General features: G+C 37.4%; 1 pseudogene; it reads left to right on the forward strand.

Annotated features, from left to right (window-relative positions):
• The first annotated feature begins 1,576 nt into the window (after positions 1-1,576).
• On the forward strand, positions 1,577-3,106 carry LOC116536104 (annotated as a pseudogene).
• Positions 3,107-9,573: the final 6,467 nt, after the last annotated feature.

Consider the following 9,573-nt stretch of genomic DNA (forward strand, 5'->3'; position numbering starts at 1 on the left):
TTTGACATGATTTGATCATTTACTCCTTGGTTTCTGCCTCCTTCCATTTTGGCTGCTTTTTTTTGGCATTCTTTGCTTGATCATCCTTATCTTCCAGATATCATGAGTGTTGGAATGCCCGGTGGCTCAGTTCTAGAATGTTTTCCTTATATTTTCTTATTGCAAGGCATGTGACTTTCTGTTTAAGGACTTTCTCTGGCCACAGGAGTGTGCTCCACCTGTAAGTTGGGTGGGATGCCACTGAAATTTAGTACCCTTACAGCAGCCCTTACTCAATAATTGATAGAAATTAGTGGATAAATATCCCCACTTCTTTACTCCTTGGGATTGATGACATTAGGACATGTTCTGTAGTTTCTTGGAATTCTCCTTCAGCTGGATTGAGATTCAGTTGCACACAAAAGTAAGCTGCTGATTAATGCACGCTGTACTGGCTTCCTTCCCTTTTCAGTCTCACTTCTCTATTTTCGAATTGGTGCTTCCTGGGGTCGCACCAATTGTTGTTTAAACTTGGGCATTTAAACTTGGGCATTAAACAGGCTCTGAGACAGAGATGTGTGTGCAAAAGGTTTGTTGGGGAGTGCTGTCAGGAACGACATCAGTAAGGTTGTGAGAGAAGCAGGATTAGTTACAGGGAGAAGCCAAACTACAATGCAGAAGAAACGTAGGTATTAGTTGACTCTATGAGGAGCTTTATAACTAGGATGTCCTTCAAAGTTGAGGCAAAGGGGTCAGGGCCTTGTATCTTGCATAGACCATCATTGCATGCAACTTGTCCCTGGGAAGGGGCTATTGCCTAGACAAGATAGCTCTTATTGGCTAAGGGCAATTTTCAGAGAAGGACTCAGCTGTGAGCCATCAGCGCAATACTCCTGACAACTGGGAAAATGAGCAAGAAGGGATGATAATGTATCACCAGAATTCACTACATTTTATTCCTGTGATGCTTGAATTTAATTGTTTCATATGGTAAGTTTTCTCATCTGGAAAAGGCTCCTTCAGGGTTCTGGTTGGTCTCTGTGGCATTATAAAAAATATATTTGGCTTTTTAGCAATGGGTTTGCCATCAGAACACAGGTGTCATGAAAACACACCTGTTGTAAGCAAACGAGAGCGAAATTACCACTGAGACAAAAGTAAGCCAATTTAGAGGGTTATTTATTGCCGGCAGCCACAGAGGACTTGTGTCTCTTTAACCCCTGGCCCCGAAAGGAGGGTGTTAAGACCTTTTATGTCCATAAACCACCTCCTGGGCAGGGGTGGGGGTGAGGGGCTTTGGACATTCTGTAAACCACCTCCTAGGCAGGGGTGAGGGTGAGGGGCTTTGGACATTCCGATTGTTACTTAAGTGGTTCACAGAAGTTAAGATAAGTGTTAGTTTACACGTTGCCTCTGTAGGGTGGAAATTACAGACCTTAGTTACTTATTACAAGTTGCAGGGGCCAAGATGGCGTGGGTTTGGACTGCTTGCCTGTCACATCAGGGTTACAGAGAGCAGTTTTAACAGGAAGCCGAGGTATGTTTGAGGTATGCAGTTTTATGGGGCTTTTACCATGTCACACACCTAAAAGCCAAAATGGGAAAAGAAAAGACTCATATCAGCATCATCGTCATTGGACACCAAGATTCGGACAAGCCCACTACTACCAGACAAAAGAACCATTAAAAACTTTGAGAAGGAGGCTGCTGACATGGGAAAGGGCTTCTTCAAGTATGCCTGGGTCTTAGATAAACTGAAAGCTGAGTGTGAATGTGGTGTCACCATTGATATCTCCCTGTGGAAATTTGAAATGAGCAAGTGCTACATGATTTACTGATGCTGCAACACACAGAAACTTTATCAAAAACATGATTACGGGCACATCTTAGGCTGACTGTGCTGTCCTGATGCTAGCTGCTGGTATTGATGAATTTCAAGCTAGTATCTCCAAGAAAAGGCAAACCTGGAAGCATGCCCTTCTGGTTTATACACTGGGTGTGAAACAGTTAAACATTTGTGTTAACAAAATGGATTCCACTGAGCCACCCTACACTCAGAAGAAATATGAAGAAATTATTAAGGAAGTGTGCACTTACATTAAGAAAATCACTTCCATTATTGGAAGAAGTGGCATAGGTACAAAAAAAGAAAAAAGAAAATTGGCTACAACCCCAACACAGACGCATGTGTGACAAGTTCTGGTTGGAATGGTGACAATATGCTGGAACCAAGTGCTAATATGCCTTGGATCTAGTGGTGAAAAGTTACCTGTAAAGATGGCAATTCGAGCAGAATCATGCTGCTTGAAACTCTGGACCCCATCCTACCACCAACTCATCCAACTGACAAGCCCTTTCTTCTGCCTCTCCAGAATGTCTACAAAATTGGTGATATGGTTACTGTCCCTGGTGGCCAGATGAAAGCTGGTATTCTCAACCCTAGCCCGGTGGTCACCTTTGCTCCAGTCAATGATACAACTGAAGTAAAGTCTGTTGAAATGTACCATGAAGCTCTGAGTGAAGCTCTTTCTGGGGACAATTTGGACTTCACTGTCTAGAATTTGTCAAAGATGTTCATCATGGCAACATTGCTGGTGACAGCAAAAATAACTAACTAAGTGGCTTCACTGATTAGGTGATTATCCTGAACCATAAAGGTTAAGCCAGTGCTGGCTATGACCCTGTGCTAGATTGTCACACAGCTCACATTGCTTGCAAGTTTGCTGAGATGAAGGACGTGATTGATTACTGTTCTGATAAACAGCTGAAAGGTGGCCCTAAATTCTCAATGTCTAGTCATGCTGCCATTGTGTATATGATTCCTGGCAAGCCCGTGTGTGTTGAGAGCTTATCTGACTATCCTCCTCTGGATTGTTTTGCTGTTTGTGATATGAGACGGACAGTTGCTGTGGATGTCATCAAAGCAGTGGACCAGAATGCTGCTGGAGCTGGCAAGGTCAACAAATATTCCCAGAAAACTCAGAAGGCTAAATGTATATTATCTCTAATACCTGCCACCCCACTCTTAATCAGTGGTAGCAGAATGGTCCCAGAATGGTTTGTTTCAGTTGACCATTTAATAGTAAAAGACTGGTTAATGATAACAATGCATCACAAAACCTTCTAAAGAAAAGGAGAATGTTTTATGGAACATTTTGGGTTTTCTTATTTTTCTTTTTTGCATGTGACAGTTTTAAGTTATTAGTTTTTAAAATCAGTACTTCCTTTTTTCTTTTTTCCAACTTTTAAGTTCAGAAAGTATATGTGCAGATTTGTTACATGGGTGAACTGTGTGTCATGGGGGATTTGATGTACAGATTATTTTTCCCCTAGGTAATGAGCATAGTACCAGATAGGTAGTTTTTGATCCTCATTCTCTGCCCACTCTCCACCTTAAGTAGGCTCAAGTGTCTATTGTCTATTGTCCCATTCTTTGTGTCCATGTGTACTGAATGTTTAGCTTCCACTTGTAAATCAGAACATGCAGTATTTGGTTTTCTGTTCTTGTGTTAGTTTATTTAGAACAATGGCTTCCTGCTCTATCAATGTCAATGCAAAGGACATGATTCTGTTCTTATGGCAGTGTAGAATTCCGTGATGTATATGTGCTACATTTTCTTTATCCAGTCCACCACTGATGGTTATCTAGGTTACTTTCATGTCTTTGCTATTCTGAATAGTATTGTGATGAACATATGCATGCATGTGTCTTTATGGTAGAATGATTTAATATCCTTTGGGTTTATACCCAGCAATAGGATTGCTGGATCAAATGGTACTTCTGTATTAAATTATTAGAGAAATTTCCAACTGCTTTCCGTTATGGCTAAACTAATTTTACATTCCCACCAGTAGTGTATAAATGTTCCCTTTTCTCTGCAACCTTGCATCTGTTATTTTTTGACTTTTTAGTAATAGCCATTCTGACTGGTGTGAGAATATCTCATTGTGGTTTTCATTGGCATTGCTCTAATAATTGCTGATGTTGAGCATGTTTTTATATGCTTGTTGGCTGCATCTATTTTTTTCTGTTGTTAAGCATCTGTTCATGTCCTTTGCTCATTTTTTAATGGGGTTGTTTTTTGCTTGTTAAAGTTCCTTATAGAATCTGAATATTAGACCTTTGTCAGATGCATAGTTTGCAAATATTTTATCCCATTCGGTAGGTTGTTTATTCTGTTGATAATTTCTTTTGCTGTGCAAAAGCTCTTTGGTTTAATTAGGTCCCACTTGTCAATTTTTTTTTTTTTTTTTTTTTTGTATTGCTTTTGTTGTCTTCATCATGAAATCTTTGCCAGGGCCTTTGTCCAAAATGGTATTTCCTAGGTTTTCTTCTAGGTTTTTCATGGTTTTAGGTATTACATTTAAGTGTTTAATCTACCCTGAGTTGATTTTTATATATGTTGAAAGGCAGGAATCCAGGTATCCAGGTTCAATCTTCTGCGTGTGCCTAGCCGGTTATCCCAGTACCATTTATTGAATAGGGAGTCCTTTCCCCATTGCTTGTTTTTGTCAGCTTTGTTGAAGATCAGATGATTGTAGGTGTGTAGCTGTATTTCAGGGTTTTCTAACCTGTTCTATTGGTCTATGTGTCTATTTTTGTAACACAACCATGCCATTTTGTTTGCTGTAGCCTTATAGTATATTTTGAAGTCTGGTAGTGTGATGACTCCAGCTTTATTCTTTTTACTTAGAATTGCTTTGGCTATCCAGGCTCTTTTTTCATTCCTTGTACGTTTTAGAGTTTTGCTGTTTTTTTTTTTTTTCCTAAATCTGTGTAAAATGTCACTGGTAGTTTGAAAATAATAGCATTGAATCTGTGAATTGCTTTGGGCACTATGGCTATTTTAACAATATTGATTCTTCCTGTCCATGAGCATGGAATGTTTTTCCATTTGTTTATGTCATGTCTGATTTATTTCAGCATTGTTTTATAATACTTGTAGAAATATTTCACCTTACTGGTTAGCTGTAGTCATAGGCATTTTATTCTTTTTGTGGCTGTTGTGAATAGGATGATGTTCTTGATTTTTCTTTCACCTTGGTACATTGATTTTGTGTCTTGAAACTTTGCTTACATTGTTTATTAGATCTAGGTGCTTTTGGACAAAGACTATGGGGTTTCCACATATAGAATTATACCATCTGGGATGAGAGATAGTATGACTTCCTTTCTTCCTGTTTTGATGCCTTTTTATTTCTTTCTCTTGCCTGATGGCTCTGGCTAGGACTTTAGCACTATCTTGAATAGGCGTGGTAAGAGTGGGCATCCTTGTCTTGTTCTGGTTCTCAAGGAAAATGCTTTCAGCTTTTGCCCATTCAGTATAATGTTGGTTGTGGTTTTGTTACAGATGGCTCTTATTCTGAGGTATATCACTTTAATGCCTAGTTTGTCGAGGGTTTTTAGCATAAAGGGATGTTGACTTTATTAGCATTGAAAGCCTTTATGACATCTGTTGATATATCATGTGCTTTTGTTTTTAGTTCTTTTTATGTAAAATCAGTACTTTTTAATGGAAACAACTTGACCAAAAATATGTCATAGAATTTTGATACCCATAAAATAACTTTAATGAGAAAATATATATATTATAGATATTTAATATATAAATATATGTATTTAAGTTATAAAAATATATATTTATTATGTATAATATATTTATAATATAAATATTTAAATATATTTAAAAATATATTTATTTGAAATATACATAGTTTATATAAATATATATTTAGTTTCTATAGATATATATTTATTTTGTATACATATATTTATTTTAGATAAATGTAGATACATTTTATATAATAAACATTAATTTTATATACATATATAAAAGTTTGATATAAATATACATATTAATTTTATATTATATACATAAAGATTAACAAAATAGACCTCTTGCCAGACTAATAATAGAAAAGAGAGAAGGATCAAATAGACACAATAAAAAATGATGAAAGGGATATCACTGCTGATCCCACAGAAATACAAATTACCATCTGAGAATACTATAAATACCTCTATGCAAATAAACTAGAAAATCTAGAAGAAATGGATAAATTCCTGGACACATACATTCTCCCAAAACTAAACCAGGAAGAAGTTGAATCCCTGAATAGACCAATAACAAGTTCTGAAATTGAGACAGTAATTAATAGCCTACTAACCAAAAAAAGCCCAGGACTAGATGGATTCACAGCCAAATTCTATCAGAGCTACAAAGAGGAGTTGGTACCATTCCTTCTGAAACTATTCCTAACAATAAAAAAGGAGGGACTCCTCCCTAACTCATTTTGTGAGGCCAGCATCATCCTGATACCAAAACCTGGCAGAGACACAACAGAAAAAAGAAAATTTCAGGCCCATATCCCTCATGAACATCTATGTGAAAATCCCAATAAAATACTGGCAAACAGAATCCAGCAGCGCATTAAAAATCTTATCTGCCACAATCATGTCTGTTTCATCCCTGGGATGCCAGGCTGGTTCAATATATGCAAAGCAATAAGAGTAATCCATCACATAAACAGAACCAATGACAAAAACCACATAATTATCTCAATAGATGCAGAAAAGGCCTTCAATAAAATTCAACAACTCTTGATGCTAAAAACACTCAATAAACTAGGAATTGATGGAACGTATCTCAAAATACTTAGAGCTATTCATGACAAACCACAGTAAATGTCATACTGAATGGGCAAAAGCTGGAAGCATTCCCTTTGAAAACTCACACAAGACAAGTATGCCCTCTTTCACCATTCCTATTCAGCATAGTATTGGAAGTTCTGGCCAGGGCAATCAGGCAAGAGAAAGAAATAAAGGGTATTCAAATAGGAATAGAGGAAGTCGAATTATCTGTTTGCAGATGACATGATTGTATATTTAGAAAACCCCATCATCTCAGTCCAAAATCTCCTTAAGCTGATAAGCAACTTCAGCCAAGTCTCAGGATACAAAATTGATGTGCAAAAATCACCAGCCTTCCTATACACCAATAATAGACAGAGAGCCAAATCATGAGCGAACTCCCATTCACAATTGCTACAAAGAGAATAAAATACCAAGGAATACAACTTACAAGGGATGTGAAGAACCTCATCAAGGAGAACTACCAACCACTGCTCAAGGAAATAAGAGAGGACACAAACAAATGGAAAAACATTCCATGTTTATGGTTAGGAAGAATCAATGTTGTGAAAATGGCCATATTGGACAAAGTAATTTATAGATTCAATGCTATCCACATCAAGGTACCATTAATTTCTTCACAGAATTAGAATAACCTACTTTAAATTTAATATGGAAACATATAAGGGCCTGTATAGCCAAGACAATCCCAAGCAAAAAGAACAAAGCTGGAAGTATCGCACTACCAGTCTTCAAACTATACTACAAGGCTACAGTAACCAAAACAGCATAGTACTAGTGCCAAAACAGATATATAGACCAATGGAACAGAACAGAGGCCTCAGAAATTATGCCACACATCTACAGCTATCTGATCCTTGACAAACCTGACAAAAACAAGCCATGGGGAAAGGATTCCCTATTTAATAAATAGTGTTGGAAAAACTGGCTAGATTAACAAGATAAAGAAATTTTGGATGGATTAGAATAGAGCAGAAATGCCTAAGGGACTTCTCAATTACTGCTCTCAAATTTTTGATAGTGGTTATTAACCAGTTGGGCAAAAAACAGAAGGGAGTTAAAATTAGAAAGATTTCACTTTGGCCAAAGGGTGTATTATTATTTTTAATAACATTCCTTTGCTCATTCATCAAACATTTTTGGAGCCTCCATTTTAGTCTGGACTATTCTCAGGTGCTGAGGTTTTTCCAATGATGACCAGTCCGGGCTCAGATTCTAAGGGGCTTGAAGCTGGATGGAGCTGGATGTCAAGGTTATAAAATGCCAGGAAAATATCACTGAAACTGATTAAAGAGTCTCCTTGCATTGTTAATAAATAAATAATTAATTAATTTAAAAGGTTTTATATAAATAAATATACATATATATATTTTATTTATGTAATGCATTTTGAATACATATTAATATAATTATGTATTTATTTGATATAAAGAAATATATATCATACAATATATGTTTTTATATATCATTTAATATATTTGGTCTTTGTACTCAGTTCTTGGCATAGAACATTGGCATTTCCTGAGTAATAGTAGTGCTTTTTGTTATTCATAATGAGTCCCTTTTAACATCATCTGTGTTTATGCTAATGAAGTAACTAAACTTGGGGACCCTAGATAGCTTTAGGAAGGGGGTTAGTCACTAGAAAGACGAAACTCATGATTGGAGGGTTAGAACTTACAGTCCCATCTCCTAACATCTGGGGAGAAAATGGAGGCTGAGTCTGAGTTCTATTAAAAACTTTTGTACAATGAGATTCAGAGATCTTTGGAGTTGTTGAACACATTGAAGTGCTAGGAGGATGGTGCATTCAGAATGGGAATGGAAGCTCCATATCCCCTTCTCTATAACTTGCCCTACGTATTTCTTCCAGCGGACTATTTCCGTTTTGTAGCCTTTGTAATAAACCAGTAAACCTAAGTAAACTGTTCTCTTGAGCTCTGTGAGTCGTTCTACTCAATTATCAAACCTGAGGAAGCATTTGGGGTTGTGGAAACTCATGAATTTATAGTCAATTGGTCAGAATTATAGGTCGTCTCTAGGACTTGTAACTGGTTTCTGAAGTTGGGGAAGTCTTGTGGGACTAAGCATTTAACCTTTTGTTTATGTGCAAACTCTGGGAGTTAGTGTCAGAATTAACTTGAATTATTGGATACCCAGTTGGTGTCAAAGAATTGGTTATTGGTTTCAGAAAAACACATGTACACATTTGGTTTCAGCAGTGGTATCAGAGAAAATACCACCACAGTCTTGTCTTTTTTTCTTGGAAAGCAGAAAAAAAAGGGTAGTGGTATGAGTTCTTGTTACTATAGCTGTCTTGAGGCCACAACTGATACTCCTAATCCCTCTTTTTTTCATATTTGCTAGATTCCCTTTACCATCAGTTAATACCCCTAGTGATCCAGGGGGTTTACCTGGGTGAGATGACCCATACACTTGAAATGGATTGAACTGCGTTCTTCCAAAATTTATACGTTGAAGTCCTAACCCCAGTCATGAGTGTGACTGTATTTGAATATAGGGCCTTCAGGAGGTAATTAAAATTAAATGAGGCCATAAGCATAGGGCCTGATAAGGTTTGGCTATGTGTCCCCACCCAAATCTCATGTCTAATTGTAATCCCCACATGTCAGGGGAGGGGCCTGGTGGGAGGCGATTAAATCATGGGGCAAACTTCCTCCTTGCTGTTCTTCATGAGATCTGGTTGATTGAAAGTGTGTAGCACTTTCCCCTTCACACTCTCTCTCCTGCTTAGACATGTGAAGATATGCTCACTTCTCTTTTGCCTTCTGCCATGATTGTAAGTTTCCTGAGGCCTCCTGGTCATACTTCCTGCTAAGCCTGTGGAACTCTGAGTCAAACCTCTTTTCTTCATAAATTACCCACTCCTGGGTAGTTCCTTATAGCAATGTGAGAACTGACTAATTTAGGGCCCTAATCTG

Source organism: Sapajus apella, unplaced genomic scaffold (assembly GCF_009761245.1).
Source record: "Sapajus apella isolate SASKATOON/1434 unplaced genomic scaffold, GSC_monkey_1.0 scaffold98, whole genome shotgun sequence".
NCBI classification, from domain to species: domain Eukaryota; kingdom Metazoa; phylum Chordata; class Mammalia; order Primates; family Cebidae; genus Sapajus; species Sapajus apella.